Here is a 19770-nt window from a genome sequence, read left to right as displayed (position 1 = left end):
ATTACGACATCAGTAAACAGAATTGCCCAGATGAACACTCAAAGTGAGATCAGTTAAAAACACTTCGCTTATGAACAAGGCAAATGAAGGAAATGTATGGCGGCAGAATTTGGATGCGGATCAGCTTGCAGTTTGGCCGAAAGTTTGGTGTGTGTGTGCCAGTACGTCTCACCACCATCAAACCACTCTAATAGAATAAACCAGCACAGGCTATTTTACAGATCAATGACGTTACATTATTGCAAAAGTGTAAGTATTCATGAATGTGTGCGTTCTCCTGTACCTTCTAAGTGGGTTCATAAATATCTAACGCCGGAACAATGATTCTGCTGTAAATGTGAGGATGGATGGATTTTTTTTTCTCACAAATTCTCTTCACGCATCTCTCAGAGAGATAGAGTTACTATAATGCCTTGTACACAAATCAGATTCAGAATGTAGCTGAAAACATCAGCTGTTTTTCAGGAACGGATCAGAGCTCTCAAATGACCAAATAGATACGTTTTACAACCGTGAATTTTGTCTATATACATTTATTGGCACGGTTATTGATGCATGGAAAGACCTTTTCAGAGTCGCGCAACTCGGCTCTCCCTCATACGCGCACTGCTCTGCATGTTTAGTGGACTAATGATGCCTGCAATGAACTGTAATTTGCTCCTTGAAGATCAGGCAGGTAGCAGTCCTATTAAGAGACCAGGATCATCACAAGCCGGCTTTGATGTAATGGTCAGGTATTTAAATGTATAAGGATGGGGCGTTCATCATCTGGAGCGTCGCCTCAACTAGCCCGGCCAATGTAGACGCTTCACTGATTAATAACCGAAGCACTGATTAATAGTTGTCGCACCACAGATATAATGTGTCCAAAATCGCTCCTGCATAATGCACTACGCGATGTTCGCTATATAGGGAATAGTAAACGAGTGCTTGTTTGTTGTCGTCACGAAAATATTCTATATACTTAATATTCAAAGCTAATACATAATATTACAATATTCTCAAGAAATCAGTGTGTTTTATAGTACTGAAAGCATTCGTTTTTACTTCTTAGAAACAATTCAGCATATAATTTTATGACATAATTTTTTTTTTTTTCACATAATATTTTAACAGTTTTCTTTAGCATAAAGACAATGCAAAAGCCAATAATATGATTTTTATTATTTTATAATTTTGTTTGTTTGTATAGTAAATCACACTATTTTATAGTCACCATGAAATCAAAATTGAAAATAAATAAATAAAAAATAATAATAACAATAAAAATTGTATGTAATGTTCCATGTATATCTTTTTTTTTTTTTTCATGTGCCCTCATATTCTTTAATTAAAATAACTTCCCCTTCCTCCAGCAGCAACATCTCTTCTCTTCTCTCATTACATGTTTACTGGAGCGAGGGCGGGGCAACCTGTCACTCACATGAGATCGACCAATAGCAAACCACAACCATCCAATCAATTCCCCATGGACAAAAAAAAGTCCCGCTCTACATTTTTTCTTGTTTCGAGAAACCGCCTCACTCGTATACAAGTCACAATAGGGAAGAAAACACTATCACAACTTTAAAATATATTTCCCAAGGGAGCAACACATTTTCAGGTCCTTGGCATTAAGACATTTGAAAAAACTCTTGCCACTGTGCTTTTACATTTAAAATGTAGGCCTTTAAAATACATATTTGGCGACTTCATAGCAACCCTTAAGAGAGGGATCACATTAAATGCCAAAGCAAATCTCACAAAATGAAAATTGATTTGTGGGCTGGATTTAAGGATAAATAAGTAACACTTATGTGATTATCTCATAGTTTGAGACCACTGCCATAGGGAAACCCACACTGGTAAACACTGGTCTGGAAATAAGCTGAAAATCTTTACCAACAGTGTCTTACGCAGGGCAAGGGATCCAGCTACAGGTCAGGAGGAAAAACAAAGCTCTCTAAAAAGGGTTTCGGAGGGTTGTTTGATTGATTTCCTTTAGGTAGATCCTCCCATATCATCCCAATAGACAAACTCAGTCTAAAGACAATTTAATTAAGAGGCAGATGGCAGCAGGGGAGATAATCCTGCAGAGTTTGATGTAATTCAGAGATGATTAAAAACCCATCGCTTCATTCCCCAAATGGAACGACGGCCTCACTTTAACCACACCGAGGGTGCGAATCCCAGATTTACCCACAGGCCCCTCCTGCGGCGGCACTAATCAGCTGGACTCATCTGGAATTTTCCATAGGAAAGATCGAGTCAATGTTCCCTCGCGACCCACGGAGGTACCTGGGAATTCTGTTCCTACATGATAGAGCCATTTCAGGCCAATATCAATCACGGCGTGCCTTTGCTTTGGCTTCATTCACACTCTGCCGTAATGTCCACATGATGAGCAACATCTCACTTAGAGTCTATTTTCAGGCAGGATATTTATAAAGCCAGAATATTTAAAGCGGTCACAGGCTGGTTTGGATCCACCCCAGATTTATAATCACTGCTGGAAATCTACAACCTACATATTACGAACTATTTGTCACCATGTAATTGTTGGATTACTGACAGCGGTGTTTAATTCAAAACAAATTTTAGCATTTAAGTGCTTCATGATGAAAACCATTTTGCATTTCATCAGCAAAAAAATATGCACATTTTGGCACATTAAACCAGCAAGTGACTGAGAGCATGGCGCATTGGGGAAGAAAAAGCACATTATTAAATTATTAATTAATATCTCAATTGTTTCTACTGTAAATCAGTGCGATTAAATGGAGAGCAAACATTTGCGTATGTCTCCAGCTCGTAATGTGTTTGAGAAGAGATCTCAACAAACTCTCAGATTTGCCAAGACATTTTTCAAGATGAAATGATCTTGTAGCTCGGTATTCTTGTCCAAAGAATGAGGAACAACGCTTCGATGAAACACAAACGAGACCTCCATCAAGTCTTCTGAGCTCCAAAAGAGCTTACTTTGCTCACACATTGTTGCGGCGTGCGTTCTCGGAGAAGTCTGTTCACCGGTTTCCCGTTCCAGCTCACATTACCGCCCTCCAGATTCATGCATGTGTGGCGTAATCTCCAAACTCTCTCCGTTCCCCCTCACCACCGGCTACAAATCTCCTTCCCAGCAGCCTCCTCACTTCCCGAGAAATGTCTTCACACTGCCGCCTCTCAGAGGGAATAAGACTGACCTTGACGACAAGTCCCCTCTCTTAAACGCAGATTACACCGAATCTTTCTCCAGCACACACGCTTCCAGAAATCCATTTTTCCACCTCTGATGGTTTTATATCTCAGTGGCAGCTATTCAACAGCACAGGACACTCAGATTACAGTCAAATTTACTGTGAGGCAGCATAAACACTTCTTTATCTCATTAGGCATGCATGGATTCATGAACATGAATATTCAAATGTTCATATGAATATTCACAAAGCCCAGCTCAGTTTCTCAACCTTTACTCTTTTCTTCTTTCTTCAGTCGCACACACACTAATCACATGCATAAACACAGGCAGGCGGGTGTCTTTCGCTCGAGTTTTCTAACAATTACAATCAGTTCTTTCAGCAGCGATCTACAGCGGTTCCCAGCATGCATCGGCACCTTGTGTTTGCCAACCTGTGTGTGTTAGGGGTTGAAATCAGTGCTGTTCTGATCTCATTTTTCTCTGATTGTAGGCTAGCAGTAAAAGTTCAGCTGTCAGAGAAAGCAGATATTTTAATAAATCACAGAAGAGCCATTGCACAGAAACCATCTGCCCATGTATGAATATTTCCAGTCGATCCTGACAAAACTACACACACATTACTGACAGTAACATTAGCATAGTCTCACATGTAGTCTGGTCTGCTTATTTGTTCCAAGAATCGCCCACTTGACTGACGTAACATGACCAATCACAGCTTGTTTTTATACACGTCTACGGAAAATTGAATATATAGGTGTTCAAGCGTGCATTTACTATCTAGGCGTTTCAAAACAACATTGGATAGATGGATGGAGACGGATAGACAGATAGATAAAGATTACAAGGCAGACAGCCTTAAATATAGTTTTTCATATGATCCAATCAACGTGGAGTCAATGGATTTCATACTGCTATTGTGTATCTATACCAAGCAAAACAAGAGATCTCAGTTCATCACATGCTTTCTCATATGATGAGGGCCTTCAGTTCATCATATATGAGCATAAGATCATCGCATGGCAGACTGCTATATGATTGAGCACAAGGTCATCACATGCTTCTCTCTATGGCTACTCATCATCTGTGAACACACACACACACACACACACACACACACACACACACACACACACACACACACACACACACACACACACACACACACACACACACACACACACACACACACACACACACACACACACCTAATATTAGAGCGAGAAGTAAGCTATGGAGTACAAAGACAGACAGACAGACAGACAGACAGACAGACAGACAGATAGACAGATAGACAGATAGACAGATAGACAGATAGATAGATAGATAGATAGATAGATAGATAGATAGATAGATAGATTTTTTTTTTTGTGATTATTTTTTATTTCTGTTTCAGTTAATTTGGTAATCAAGTTCAACTAAATGAATAAGAAATAAAAAAATAAAATGAAATTATAAAAGCTGAAATAGTAGACTATTTTATTTCAGTTAACGTTAATTTTAGCTCAAATAATGAAAATGTTTGTTTTGAATGGTTTGGGCGTTAGTTTTAGAGTTAAATATAATATCCCTGATTCATACGGTAAAAAAAGCATGACATATTTTATTTCATTATTTTACTGTACAAGTATATGTATTGTCTTTCTTGATATACATTTCCATCATAAATCCTCAAATAATTAATACTTTGTAATTCCAAAAAACATAAAATATATAATTTTATTAATATTTAAATAAAGATTAAATTAAATACAAAAAAAGATTGTCCTGTTTAGTCCTTATGGCAAAGCAGCAGTTAAATATATGATTTTATTTTATTTCAATACATTTTTTATTATTGTTGTATTTATTTATTTATGTATTTATTCATGTGTTTATTAACCTTGAATGCCAGTGTTTTACCGTAAATTTAACAGGATGTTTTTATGGTTTGTGATCTGACAGAGAGAGTCGAGAGGAAATGGACATTGAGCTCAGAGACAGAAATTGAGCTCCTATCTTTTCCCCTGTTTTTGGAGAAAGAGATTCACACATGCAGAATCTAGTGTGTCGTTTGTCTTCAGTCATGCGAAATGCCGTCCATCAGTTTTACTGCAGCCTGGTTTCCTCTCCGCACAGTCACGATAAATGATGGAGAACAGAAGCAAGTCGAGGAAAAAAGAGAGAGAGGAGAGAGAGAGAGAGAGAGAGAGAGAGAGAGAGAGAGAGAGAGAGAGAGAGAGAGAGAGAGAGAGAGAGAGAGAGGAGAGAGAGAGAGAGGGCTGTAATGTTTCCGCACAGATACGGCTTTCAAATCCTGGCTTATGGGTTGGAATTCATACGCTATTATTCAAAATGACAAACCAAAATAATACAAGGTTCATTTATCCTTCTACTCTGGGCGGATCTTTTTTACCTCATGGTTTCTAGCAGCTGCAGAGGTGCAGGAACAGGCCAGCATAAAGCAAGCTATTTTACAAGCAATTACATCGAAAAAGCCATTACAGCATGTTGGATCTAAAAGACTCAGACTCAGTCTTCGTAGCTGACTATCAGCATGAATACCAGTCCACGGTTCAGCCCATTCTAGTCACAAAAAGTCACCGCCTGCTGTTTTCTCAGCGCACACTTTACACAATTAATTGAACCTTTCAGGTACAATGCTGAAATTCTTTCTCACACACTAACTCACAATGCAATTTAATTTTTTGATAATCTAACAACAAACTACAAGGAGGATTGGGTTGTGTTCATTTTTGTGTTTCTTGCAATTTCATTGGATGTTGCTCATTGCTGCTCTATCACTAATCGGAATGGTACACTTTGCTAGTAAAAGGGTTAGTTCACCCAAAAATGAAGTCAGTAATTACTCACCCTCATGTTGTTCCAACCCCGTAATACTTTTGTTATTCTTCGGAACACGAATAAAGATATTTTTTATTAAATCTGAGAGCTGTCTCACCATAAGTTTATCAAGCGACAAGCGACCCCCCAAAAATAACGACTTTATTCAACTATTAATTTTCTTCTGTGTGGCCCTGAGTGAGTTCACGTAGTGTAACAGCGCAGCGCTTCGGGGTTGTACGTCAGAACGTAGCTAGGGCTGGGCGATAAAACGATACCGATAATTATCGCGATATAATTTTTCTCGATAAAACGATATCAAGAGTTCGATAAATGTTCGATAATGTTTTTGCGCCAAAAGCGGAACGAATCTCATTTGAACCGCGCGCGCCACACGGACCGTTTATCCAAACGGCAGCGCGCAGCGCGAGTTCACTAGAGCAGACGCGTTTACTCTGATCGGTCTCTGCCACGCGTTTACTCTGATCGGTCTCTGCCACGAGATCCAGTGAGAAGCGCTTGAATTCAGCGAGGAACACAAATGTCTCAGTGATTTAAACCAGTTTAAAGGCAGATGAAACCGCGCTGACGAACAGGAGAAGCACTGTGCGCAACGATACAGTCAGAAGCTTTTCCGTCTACACATTCCCATCATTTACCACGGATTTACTGTAACGTTAGCCTAGTAATATTAACTGCACCATGAAATGTGGGATATATATATTGAATTGTATAATATTATTAATGTAGACAATGTATTAAAGGACTAATGGAATATAATTACAGTTTTTAATAATTATTTAGGCTACTGGTTTTCATAAATACCATAGAAACCATAAAGTTACATTTTATCTGTGGTTATCATGAATGCATGATGCTGGATGACCAATGGTTAATTTTAATAAAACTAAAGAATATTACATTTTACCAAATAAAAATAATGTTGTTACTTTTTTTTAACAGATGTTAGGCTACTGTTTTTTAGGGGTGGGAAAAAAAAATCGATTCTTAGATGCATCGCGATGCGGACGTGGACGATTCTGAATCGATTCACAAATGCCAAAAATCGATTTAAAAAAAAAAAAAAAAAAAAAAAAAAACTTTTTTTTTTTTGAAAATCGATAATAACGTAATATTGACTGAACGCAAAAGACGGAACTCTGAAGCGTGGAAACAATATTGTCAAAGCTTCCACCCGGCTCGGAAAGGGCAAAGCGCATTACACAATCAATCGCAACTTTTATTGCCAAGGATTTGCATCCAGTCGTTGAGAACCAGGGCTTTCGCGCTATGTTGCACACTTTGGAGCCGAGATACAACGTCCCATCTCGGAGATATTTTACAGACACAGCGATCCCCACACTCTACAACAAGACCAAAACCGAAGTCATGGAATCACGGAAGAAAGCGGGTAGGATAGCTGTAACATGTGATGCGTGGACATCCGTATTTTATGTTAATAGAGATTCAGAATATGTTGAAGTTTGTTATAATTTGTTATTGTTGTGATTTTTACTGTAGTGAATTTACTGTTGTGAACTGGAAAATCAATAATCGAGAATCGTTAATAATCGAAAATCGACTGTAATCGAATCGGGACTTCAATAATCGTAATCGAATCGAATCGGGAAATCAGACAGATTAACAGACTGATATAAAAAAAAATATCGTGATATTTTTTTTTGGCCATATCGGCCCAGCCCTCACTATTGGCCGACGTTGGTCATGTGTGTGATGCGTGTGATGCTGGCCAATAGTGAGCCTACGTTCTGACGAAGCGCTGCGCTGTTACACTACGTGAACTCACTCAGAGGCCCACACAGAAGAAAATTAATAGTTGAATAAAGTCGTTATTTGGGGGTTTTTTTGTGCACAAAAAGTATTCTCGTCGCTTGATAAACTTATGATTGAGCCACTGTAGTCACTTGGACTATTTTAAACATTGTCTTTAATAACTTTCTGGGGCGGCATAGTATCTACGCTGCAATTTGGGCCATTTTGTTGCATACTTAACTGGCAGCAAAATCCAGTCTTATTATGTACATGAAAAGAGGATAGTCAACTGAAACTGGTCAAGTGATTTTTAATCGTCGACAACAATATTGAGAAAGCAGGTTGGCAGATATAATGCAGATATATATGCAATACTACAATTCAGTGCTAGCAAATGAGATGTACGCTAATTTCTGAACTGAAAAAAAAAGTACTATCTATCGACAAAGCTGTCTGTAGAAAAAGTGCCGCAAGCAATCCCACAATCCTCTCAAACTCAAATACCATGAACCTTTGAATAGCTTTCAAAGAGACACAGGCAGATAGACAGACCCTGAATAACATAAAGCCAGCCAATCAGATTAGAGCTGGGCAGGTGATGCGTGAACGACCTGTGTGCGGTCAGTGGGCGTGTCGTCTGAAGCCGATACGTGTCAGTGGGAGTGTTTGTTCTGCTCTGGCTGGGTTAGTGGGTGCGGGACACATTTGGACGTCTCCTGGTGGCCCTTACCGTTCAGACCAACCCCTGTAAACTCCTACAGAAGCTGCTGTCTGTCAGATACGCTGACATCACTCACCGCGCTCACAGACTGTCAACGCGGCACCTCTTTTATTCCGAAATCAACTCTATTTCTTTTCTGGCACATTGGCTTTAATATGATTTAAAGTGTAGCTGCAGGAGACGGCAGTATACTGAGGAAAAATACCATGCCAGCACTTACATAACATCACAGAAACACAAATCACTCGCTCTGCCGGAGAGGCTGAGTTGTACTCACGGGCAGTAAACGCTTCTCTGCTCTTTAGGACGGAGGCTGGTTCACAGGGAATCGCACAGGAGATGGAGACACGTTCTCTCCCGGGTCCACATTCCCCTGTCTTAATGTCTCCTCAGTGGAAAATCCCACAACAGATGAAACTACAATGAGAGAAACAAAGCAGAGGAGAATATTTCAGAACTAACGGCACAATAGCATTTTATTGGATTGTACCAAATTTGCTTTGGCGACTTTGAATATATATTTAATTTATTAGCCGCATTTGCTAAGCCAGCCATCACTATTGGTACTATAGCTCAAACTGAGGGTTTGGGATTTGAACTGGGTATTGAAATTCGAAACATATCACAACCTGCACCCTACAGAGATGATTGATCTCAAATTAAAGGTGTGTTATTATTACTTTCCAAAGTGATTGGACTTTGGCGTTTCTTCAACTATGGACACTTTTTGTTGCTGTGGACTTGCAGTCTTAAAACACTTTTCACACTCTCATTAGCTTAATTTGTTTACTAAGTGTAAAGTATTCTTACTTTATTAAGAATTAATATTATTAATATTAATTATATTAATATAATATTAATGAACGTATTTTTTTTATTCCTATTAGTGAATAAAATAATTATCCTGTGATGAACTGTCTTTTTTGTTTTGTTCCAAAAAAAATTTAAAATTCATTTCACAATGGTGTTATTTCCACATTAATAAACACGTTTAACAGCATTCAGTGCATGGTGGAAAAGCATTTTAAACATTTTTGGGTAACACTTTATTTTGATGGTCCCTTTTGAACATTCTATTGACTACAAGTGACTTTGTAACTACATGTCAACTTATTCTAACCCTACAAGTCTACTAATACTCTAGTAACGTTGCATATGTCTCTACTAACTCTCATTATAGTCACAGAGTGGGTTAAAGGGACCATCAAAATAAAGCAAAACCCATTTCTGGAACAAAATGTTTGACTACTTTGCCTTCCTAAGGCTATTTTTACAGCTGCAAAAAATTAAATAATGTTTTGGACAAAATTTCACCTTGATTGGAAATGATGCACAATAAACATTCTGTTCACAAGTGATATTTACCTTAATTTTACTTTGTTTTATTTACATATAACATGTCTCAAATCTATCTCAAACTGTTGTCTCCTAATTTTGAAGAAAAGAAAAGAAAAGAAAAAAGAAATGAATGGGGGCTAAGGGTGTGTTCACACTTTGTTTAGTTTGCTTGGTTTGTTTGGTCCTGACCCAAAACAACAACAACAAAAACATTTAGTCCTGGTCAGCTTAGCGCTCACATTGGCATTTTAACACTGAACCTAAAGATGCTGAACTTAAAGACATAGGGATATGTTCACAACCTGATTGGTCGCTTTTATAACGTATATTTCAGTATGTCACAGCCTTAGCAACCGCACAGCAACATGTTAAAACGCCTCTGAGCAACTTCACAACCACATAATGACCCAAAACAGCAGTCATAATAAAGTCCCTAAAGAAATATTCCTTTATTAACACATCCACCACGTATATTTGAAATTGAACCGCATTACATGGCTGGGCCAGTTGTGACCGTTCCTCAAGGTTTAACAGCACTCAGTATATTTTAAATGAGACCTGCAGTATTATAACTCATAACCCTTCCGTTTGATTGGCTCTGCTGTGAGCGTTCAGCGTTACTGATTGCCTCCGCCGGGAGGGTCTCTTTGTCTCCTCTTGGCCACACAATTAGAGTTTTCCCATCTCTGATTGGGCGCGAGGTGCGACCGCAGGGCGTAATACAGGAGTCGCGCACACGCTGCGAGACCACCCTTCGTTTTCAGAGCCAATTTCCCACTGTGGCTTCATCTCCACCTGAATCCCACCAGCACATATCATCAAAGACACTTCCTGTGTTACAGCATTGCACTGGGGGTATTTTTAATAGCCCTGAATGTGCAGAATTTATAGAACACGAAGGCTTGTTTATTACAAATTGTCAGGATATCATTATGTTCTCCACTGTGATTTAACTTCAAAAGGGCAAAATGGAATATTCCACTAATGTATTTGCAATCTATAGAGTTAGGCTCTCCCAAATGACAGTTTAATGTTTTTTGTGTGAAACCAAAACGCATATTTAGCTTCACAAGCAGCCAGCACAAGCCTGGACCTGGAAATTCATATTAAGTTCTACAGGGCATCAATATCTCACCCTCAGCCGCTGAAAATAAATCTCATAACACTGAGAAGTACAGCTTTTTTTTTTAGTAAACAAATATAGCTGTTGGACAAAACATTGTCTGACACTAAAGTTAATAAAAATACATGCTGCTTAAAAACGGAAAACTGTGTTAGCAAGACAGCAGTCACAGCCAAGATCATCTATAAAAATAGCCTGACTGGGTTTGAGAGGACAAAAGCAGGACCGGATTTACCATATGGGTATTTGGGCACGTTCCCACTGGCACCACGTTCAGAAGGGCAACATGGAAGGACAGAAAAATGCAAAATCGATGGATAAACGTACAAAGCCCCGCACATGACATGAGGACAATATATATATATATATTTTCCCACAACCATACTTTCCCACAACCTAATTTATTCATTAATAAATGAATTCCCTCGTTTTAGTAAATCATTGCCACGTTGAACTTTTTCGTTACCCCCGTTTTGATAGAACAAAAACTAATTATTACAACTCGGCCACGATTTAGTAAAAAGAGGGAACAAATTCTTAGTGTACAAATTCTCAATGACAGGAACGCTTTTCCTTTGCGTTTTGCGCATACAAACAAAAATGTTGTCAAAACAATCACGGATCCACAGAAACAACTAAAAACGCTGTATTTCTGCTGCCAGGCCAGTTGTTGGTGATGTCACTTGATAAACTGAACACGTAAATTAATGACGTCACCGTTTTCACAAATTCAATCTTGCAAATTATGTAATTGAATGGCCAAAACACATACAAATATTTTCGTTTTTACGAACGGGCCCCCTTAATTCGTGGCCCCAATTTTCTATAACGAGGGAATGAATTGAAGGAATAAATTCGTAATTCGTGGCCACTATATATTCCCCCCTTAAAGGACTTTAACTCTAGAAGATAGATTATTAGTTGAGATTAGAAGGGTCTTTTTCTCAAAATGATAGTCATACAGCAAAGACATTTTATTTTTTTCAAAATCAATTTATATTAAGATTAGTTATTTAGATAACCCAAATATATTTAAATTGGAGAACTATTTAAAAAATGGGCAAAAATAAAAGGAAATATAAATAACTAAAACTTATAATATATATATATATATATATATATAAACAAATCTATATTAGCGATATATCTCTAGCGATATATAATGAAATATATCTCATTGCATAATAGAAAACCTGAAATATTAAAAATATATATTTTTTCTCTTTCAAGTGAAGACTAAATTCGACTCTTTAAAAGGAGCGTGAAAATTACAGCTCTGATTGGAGTCCAAAGAGAACAAAGGCTTTTGCTTTGCAATTAACCATTGGAGTATGACAAAATAATTTTTTTTTAAAGAAACGATTCTTCTTAAAGCCACAACAGAAGGATCCGGCCCAAAAATATCCTGCTCTCCATATCCTGATGTGGAAATGAACCTGTGACCCGCAATAAGATCAAAGAAGCAATTACTGACTCATAAATTTACTTGTTTGCTGTGCCGAAAAGTCGAGTGGCATGCTAAGAGCCAAACCATGATCTCTGGATATTGGAAAAGCAATCAAACGGAAGTCTAATTAATGAGCTTTTGAGTTATTGCTCAACTTGACACGAATCCTCACGGGAAAGGAGTTTAATCTAATGCTGAGATAAGTCATAAACATTCTTACAGACAGAAGATGCTCTCTGATCAGTCGGCACAGAGACGATTAAACGCATCAGGATATCAGATGTTTTAGGAGTTGGAAATTAAAGCTCTTAAATTCTTCTTAGTCAGAATGCACGTGTGGCCCAATAACTTTTCGTGACGACAACCAAGAAGTCTAAATAGCTTTAGCTAGAGCAGATGTCAAGATTTTCTATGAATAACAACTTAAAGTGGTAACACTTTACAATAAGGTTCCACTTGTTAACATTAGTTAATTACACTGCCTGGCCCAAAAAAGCATTACGAGCATTTCTGATCTCCCAGCTGTCCCGTGTGTCACGCACGGGGCAGAGTGATTACCCCACACCGAGCGCCATTCAAAAGGCCGCTGGAATCAAATGACACAATTGAGAGGTACGCCGCAATATTTCGGCTCTCCACTGCAAATGAGATCCTGTTAAAATACTGGGGAGAATTTAATTCCCCATCATTCCAGTTAATGGCCGCCGGCATTTTGTGGTAGGGCACATATGAGAATTACTCCATTCTTCTTCCACAGTTACGGCCATCTATCAGTCCAAGCATAATTATTCCCTGGGCGCCAGAAAGCTGACAGGCCTATTGCCTGTTCACTCTCCATACAATGGAGTCTAATCTTGCCAGTGAGCTGTGTGGCAAGGCGGACCTCAGATTCTGGCACACATGAATAGAATGGGGCGGGGCTGGAGGCGGGGCTTACAGACAATCAGGGGATTGTTGATTGGACTGTCAGGCTATGTGGGTGGAAGCTTACTATTAAGAGTTCTCATTCATCTCAATGGTATGTGCTCGGCTATCACCTGAGCTGCAAATGTGGCTAAAGGCCCTGATATATTTCAAGGGAAATCGGAGAACGAACTGCTATGACTTAATTTCGAACAAAATCAGGCCAAAACGAAGTTTGTTTGGAGCTCAATTTGGGAGTTTGAAACTGCTTGCCAAAGCGAACGTTTCTGAAAAGTTCGCTATGGCTGGTAAACACCTTTGTACTACCATTGGTTCGTGGCAATTACATAATAGGTAGGTGTGTGCAGAGGCTCCGCCTTCTTTCACGTGGACGTTTTTATGTTCATTTCTCTTGTTCAGTCCGTCGAGTCAGACGTTCGCGGATAAAAACATGAACACACTGGAGAGCTGCTTTGTGGTAGAAAATGAAGTTGTACTTCTGATGAAATGAGACACTGACACTGTTTTTCATGTTTAATACAGTAAAGCTGCTTGATTTTAAGCAATTTATTATATAAAGTGCTACATAAATAAACGTGATGTGACTTCACTAGAACCGCGAATTGCAGATCTCGTGCAAACTGCTATGATCAGAAGCTTTTCTTATGCTTTATTAAAATGCTTGCTGTTTTCTCGGTTTTGTTTAGGGCTGGGTATCGATTCAGATTTCGATTCGCAAGCTCTGAATTCGATTCAATTTCGATTCTAAATTCGATTTCGATTCCCGATTCGACTTAATGAATATAGATTTAATACAAATCCTATATTTAATTTTAAACAGTGAACATAAGTTTACAAGTGGTTAATTAATAAAAAGAAATATAGCCACAAACCTGTATATTAAACTCTTTTTATTTTAGGTCCTCTGGTACATTAAAACCCAACTTCACATGCATACAATGAATAGACAGGATTTTGATGCAAGATGAAAATTGATGCTGAAACTTAGACCAGTCAGAACAGTCGCATGCCTTGATCAATCAGGATCAGGTTATTTTATGTTTAAGATAAAACTAACATTAAATCTCACAGTATTAGCAGTAACATGGAGGCTGCAAGCCTATGAACAGTGTAGGAAAACTAATACTGGCTTTTGGGTGATAGGTATATAAATATGGAAAAAAATCTATTTTTAAAAATCGATGAATCGAAAAATCTATTTTTTTTTTGCCCAGCCCTAGTTTTGTTGTGTGTTTATTTTGTTATGGAGTGGAAAGTGCACAACACACATTTACATATTCATCTAAACGACTCTCAGCAGTGTGGATGGCATCGGATGTTCGATAACAGTTAATCTTATCAGGGGCCTTAATCAGTCTGGAGACACAGGAAATGATGTCATGACAACGCTGATTGGCGTTTAACACAATCCCAAGCACTTTAGTATCGACTATCCTGCGTTGTGACGTCAAAAGCAGTAGACAGGGGAAAAGTCTATTTCATATTTTTAAGGGCCCTCGAAGATTTGTACCAAACCTATTAAAAACTTAATCATTTGAAATGTTTCCTTTGCATCTAACCGTTTAGTACCATCCATCCATCCTTTAAACTACTGAAAACCTTCAAACTTCAAGCTTTTAAAACTATTTCAATCTTAAATTCCTATTTCAAACTATTTTAATATTTCTGACAAGGCTTTCTCAAGCCAACATGAAAGATTGTCTACAAACTTTACCATTTATTTTATTACATTACATTATTGTATTTATTGCAAGCATTTTGAATGACTAAAACAAGCAGAAGCAAGGTGCTGAAAACAGCCAGACAGGGATGAGATGATTAGGGCGGGGCTATGGGCGGGGCTTAGCCCTGGAGCAGGGGCTGGTGGGCGGAGCTAAGAGTCAAGGAAGTGTGAGTAACAACAGCAGCGTGTCTGAAGGCAGAACTCGCTGGCCTCTTGCCCTCCTCCTCCAGGCAGAAACATTTCTATTCACAGCTGACTTCAACTCCCTCTGAACACCTGCCTTAGTGTGGCCGTGTTCAGGGGAAAAAATGACATCCTCTACAGTTACCGAAAAACTCTGAAATATTTCTCCTTGACAGGAGCCCTGCTGTGCTCTTTGCTCTCACGCTCGTCTGTTTGAAGCTCCACATTTTACATTCTCAAAGGGCATTTATTGTGTGTGACACCTTTCAAAGATTCTGTCAAGATTCTCTGTCAAAGTATTTTACATGAAATACATTTCTATAAGACTTGATCAAACTCACCACTGCAATGCTGATGAATCTATTAAAGAGAAGACCGATGATTCAGGAAGTCTGTTTTCAAACATTAGTTTACTAAAGAAGGGTGCTTTCACATTAGAGCTTTATGTGTGGAAGCCATTTCATCTTCAGAGTTTGAAAACGGGTGCATCGGGTTTTAACCCTTAAAAAGTATATGATGCCAAATCAGTAAATCAATGGTTCAATCTATAGATTCTGAATGCGAGATTAGTTTAAGTGAATCAGTTAGTTCAACTTAATTGAATTCGATTGTCTGATGCATTTAAGAAAATCGATTCGTTCAGGTGCAATATGTAACATTTCAATGTCTAATTCATTTTAGTGAATCAATTTGTTCAAGTTCAAACCGAAACGATTCACTGAATCTTCTCACAAATATAAGTGTGTGGTATTTTGCCTTTTTTAAATAGCAAAATATTCAGTAAATACATGTTAATTAGTTCATTCTATTTATTGCATTTTAATTAGTGTAAATTTAACGGTTTTACTTTAACTGCAAATTATGATCAGCTTGGCAAACTAGAGTTTTAAAGCAGTTTCCTCAGCATCGTCGCAAATCTTTTTTTGTTGTTGATGGTGTTCAGATGAAAATACACAAAATCTGACATCAATAAAACAACATTTTTCCATTCTTACAGTAATCATGCTTCAGGTTTATTCCTGTACGGAAGTGATTTCTGGTAATTTACTTGTACCGAGAGTCTGATTTTGACCATATTTACTAATATAAATGGAACACGGAGTTCTCTCTGGAGGTGAACACAATAGACAGTATTTCCTGGCGCTGTAGCGGTAAAGCAGCGGTAATGAGTTATAATGTGATGGAGACATGAATCGAAACCTCGCACTAGGCCACCCAAAACACGTCCCCAACAGCGGGCAGAGAAATAACCATTACTTGCAATCCAACCAGCAGTGATGAGTTATGATTGAACTTAGTTTGTTCTGAATGTTTTAATGTGTAAAGAATGTGATGTGTCACATTGGACTTTGTGTGGATGTTTATATCAGTTATGCAGAGGCCTTCAAGAGCTCAATTGTATCTATGTAATAAAGCATAGATTAAATTGTAATAAAGCACATTTTTCTAAATGAAAACTGCTGCAAATGTAGGAGACAGAAATAGTATGAGTGGATGTATATATATATATATATATATATATATATATATATATATATATATATATATATGTATGTGTAAATAGATAGATAGAGAAACGAGAGAGAAAATCTCTCTTAAAATAATTATATATATATATAGCCTACAAGAGAGACACAAACTTTCTATATATATGCATTTAAATGTAAATAAAACGTAAAAGAAAACACACATACAATGGTTTGCGCTTTAAACTTTTGCTCTTTCACACTTGTAAGAATTTGCTGAGAATACTGAGAATTTCAGACAGGCATGTACAATCAATTGTGCTTTTGTAAAACCAATTCACTGAATTCATTGAGTTCAAACTCTCCCAGCTTTTTCCACACCATTTAAGGCAAATCGTATGGCTTTCTATCCATCAAATGCTCTATCAAAGCTTTCTCTAGCATATAAACGGCCTTATTCAACCAACAGCAACTAATCAAATACTCAGCTGGGCTTCCGCTTAAACTCGAGATGTTTGATCAAATCCGTAGACGTGCATCAGCAATCCAGCCACCGACTGTCTCGGTTCATGAGACCTCAGGTCTAAAAGTAGCTGTATATTCAGGTAGAATATTACGACACCTAATGACGGACAAGACGTATTGTACACAGAACCAAAACATTCATTTCCAACTTATAATTCAGAACATTAAAAGTACTTCTGTTTTTCAATGGCAACTGGCCTTGATGACTTATTCATTAAAGAGAACGACGGCAGAAGAGATGGAAGCGCCTGAATGCCCCAAAAACTTTACAAAGTGCTTGTAATCTGATGACCTCAGATTCTGAATCTTCTCTACACTTCCACTGTGAACAAAAACCCCCTTCAGCAGACGTCTGGATAACAAGATCTTCGATTTAAAGTGTGCAATCAGGGTGTGAGAAATCTTTTACTTCAAGCCATGGGGAAAAAAGGGAATCTGTGCACAGTGTGTAGGACTGGTTATGGTTCACAGCATGTTGATGGAGCAAGTTTTATTTAACTGGACCAGCATGACAAATCTGTCTAGTCCAGTTCAGTGTCCACTCATACGGTTTTAATTCCTTTAGAGCGTGTGTGTGTTTAGGAGTGTGTATCGAGTCGTCATAAATCTGGTTGTGTAGACGACGCAACCTTCACTGCCGACCGCAGATAAGCAGAACATTTGAGCCGAGGGGGATGAAACCAAGGCCTTGTTTACACCTGGTGTTAAGATGCGTTTTGGTCGATTGGATCACACTGTAAGTAGACGAGGTAGAAACATTCCCGTGGGTCTATGGACGGGAAAATGTATGTTTTTCCCCCCAGATTTTTAGATCTAATGGATGAAATAAGCTTGCGCAATTTGAATGCACCAAAGAAGACATAAAAACACACACAGAGAGCATCAGCTTTCATTTCTGCTCTGACAGCCGCAAGTCGCGCCGAACACTGTGAGTGTGTGTTATAAATCAGGAATGGAGAGAGAACATTGTGCTTGGTGCGTTTTTCATCTTCAAACCAAACTCGGGTCTTTAACTGACAAAGTTTAAATACCGTCTCACTAGCGTGCTTCCCATAATGTTTACGCATTAGTTACGTAAGTGGAGAGCAGACGGTCTTTTGTGGCTGTTTGAACACATTCGACCAGCAGTAGTGAGTTTGACGTGTAATTAAGGCCCGACGTCACAGTATGTGACTATTTTCAAGATTCTGATTGGCTAACGTGGGCTTGAGCTTCTCGTTACACTGGCACCTACAGGTTTGGCATGTTCTCGACGGCATATACACGGGTTCGTGTAAAACGAAGACTTACAGGTGTGCACGATGTTCTTTTTGAAAACGGAATGTCCGTTTATGAATATATTCTCAGATAGCTGGCTCTAACTCTAGTATTCACAAAAACACATACATAGATTAAGATTAATTCATTGTCTAGGTTCATTTTGAAGTCTAGAATTCTCAGACAACTGAGTTAGTCCAATATAATCAGAACTGTAGAATTTTCAAACGTTCAACTCAAGATTCATTCAGAGTTCCTAGACAGTGATGGATTAATACACATTCAGATTCACACTCACAGGAATGGCTTTCCAGAGCCTCAGATTGTTGCCTGTGAACACACACACACACACACACACACACACACACACACACACACACACACACACACACACACACACACCAAAAAAAAAAAAAAAACGAAATTTATCCCATCTCTGAATGATTAATAAGTCCAGAAGATATTTTATAACAAATGCAGCGATTCTGAGGACTGAGTTGTGCTCAGCAGCAGATGGCACGAGCTGCTGGAGGTTTTTAGCATGAATATGAACAATAAAAATGCTTAAAGAAGGACTTTAACTCCACTCGCCAGCAGAACGCACTGAGAGTACAGCAAAGTGGCCTTTTCCTCTTTCCTTCAGACGAATGAGCAGTTCGAATGAAACGACTCATTGGGCTAATCAAGAATGAGAGAGAAAAATGAGAAGAGAATGGAAGCCCCAAGATCCTCCTTCATCAAAGTCCAGTTTGCACCATGAGACCATGGAAATTAGCCACGCTACTATTAGCCAAGCTCATACTGACTTTCTGAAAGAAAAAATAGCAACAAACCATACCATAATGTCATGTTTAGATAAATTAAACATAAAGGTGTTTATAAAAATATGTATAATCTATATGTAAACTGGTATTCGCTTCATGACTGTCTATAGTTGATGTAGCTCTCCTAGTTGAAAATGAAATGCTAGTTGAGGTCAGACTAACATAAATCTCATATTTCACTTGATCATGATATGATTTGAATCTGTGTTTGAACAGAAGCTCAGAAGTGAATCGTCGCTGTATGAATACCCTTATCGATGCCCTGGAAGTGAAGACTGAGGATTGTGAGCCGTAAAGGGCCGGCAGCGCTGACAGCGGGCAAATAACGGCTCAGTCCAGCCATCACCCCCCGAGATAAGAGCTGCCATTCAGAGAGACTGACATACCAAAGAGTGCGAGTTCAGCCATTCTAGAGCCCTCAATCGCACAAAAGACTTCATTTATCATTCTTAACGCTCTTAACAACCTTCA

At 38.4% G+C, this 19770-nt stretch overlaps 1 protein-coding gene across 12 annotated transcripts in view; it reads right to left on the bottom strand.

Moving 5' to 3' along the window:
* The window catches only part of lingo1a (leucine rich repeat and Ig domain containing 1a), a 163732-nt gene that overhangs the window by 41942 nt on the left and 102020 nt on the right, over positions 1-19770 (bottom strand). For all 12 annotated transcript variants that reach the window (XM_079603165.1, XM_079603173.1, XM_079603172.1 and 9 more), the window contains one exon: positions 8767-8906. The gene's annotated coding sequence lies outside the window, so the exon portion shown is untranslated. The remainder of the gene's footprint in view (positions 1-8766; positions 8907-19770) is intronic.

Source organism: Phoxinus phoxinus (assembly GCF_949152265.1).
Source record: "Phoxinus phoxinus genome assembly, chromosome: 25".
NCBI classification, from domain to species: Eukaryota; Metazoa; Chordata; class Actinopteri; order Cypriniformes; family Leuciscidae; genus Phoxinus; species Phoxinus phoxinus.
This window is presented reverse-complemented; position numbering and strand designations above follow the sequence as displayed.